Source organism: Solanum tuberosum, unplaced genomic scaffold (assembly GCF_000226075.1).
Source record: "Solanum tuberosum cultivar DM 1-3 516 R44 unplaced genomic scaffold, SolTub_3.0 scf00112, whole genome shotgun sequence".
Classification (NCBI taxonomy): domain Eukaryota; kingdom Viridiplantae; phylum Streptophyta; class Magnoliopsida; order Solanales; family Solanaceae; genus Solanum; species Solanum tuberosum.
In genome coordinates this window covers 1,244,008-1,244,507 of record NW_006239035.1, presented here as the reverse complement: position 1 = coordinate 1,244,507, position 500 = coordinate 1,244,008, and positions in this window count along the sequence as shown.

Below are 500 nucleotides of genomic sequence, written 5' to 3'. Positions count from 1 at the left end.
GGGAATTCCATCTAAAGGCTGCTAAACGTATCCTGAGATACTTGAAGGGAACTCAGGACCTGATTGAAAAAGTACATCAGGGATGGCACATTTTCTTGGATCATCACTGATTTCCTGAGGGACAATGTTGAGAAGCAAAATGTGGTGATGAAGTTCTGTAAGACTGAGGACCAGCTGACTGATATCTTTACAAAGTCATTGAGTAAAGAATGTTTCATTAAAAGCAAGATGAGGCTGGGGATGCACAAGATTACTTGATTCCGTGACAAGTTTGCACAAAAATCTTCTATTTTGATTATGTTACGGAGGGCAGGTATCTATACTTGTTTTAATGCTTGTCACTTAAGAATTCACTTCTGGTACCTTAATGTAGGTATACACTCATGGTGTGTCTAGCTGAAGCGAAGATTAAATCATACTAACAGGGTTGAAAATTGAAAAGGGGACCTGGTCCTCCTGAGGTTAGTATCACTTACGCTACACTGTCTGTATGTCAACAT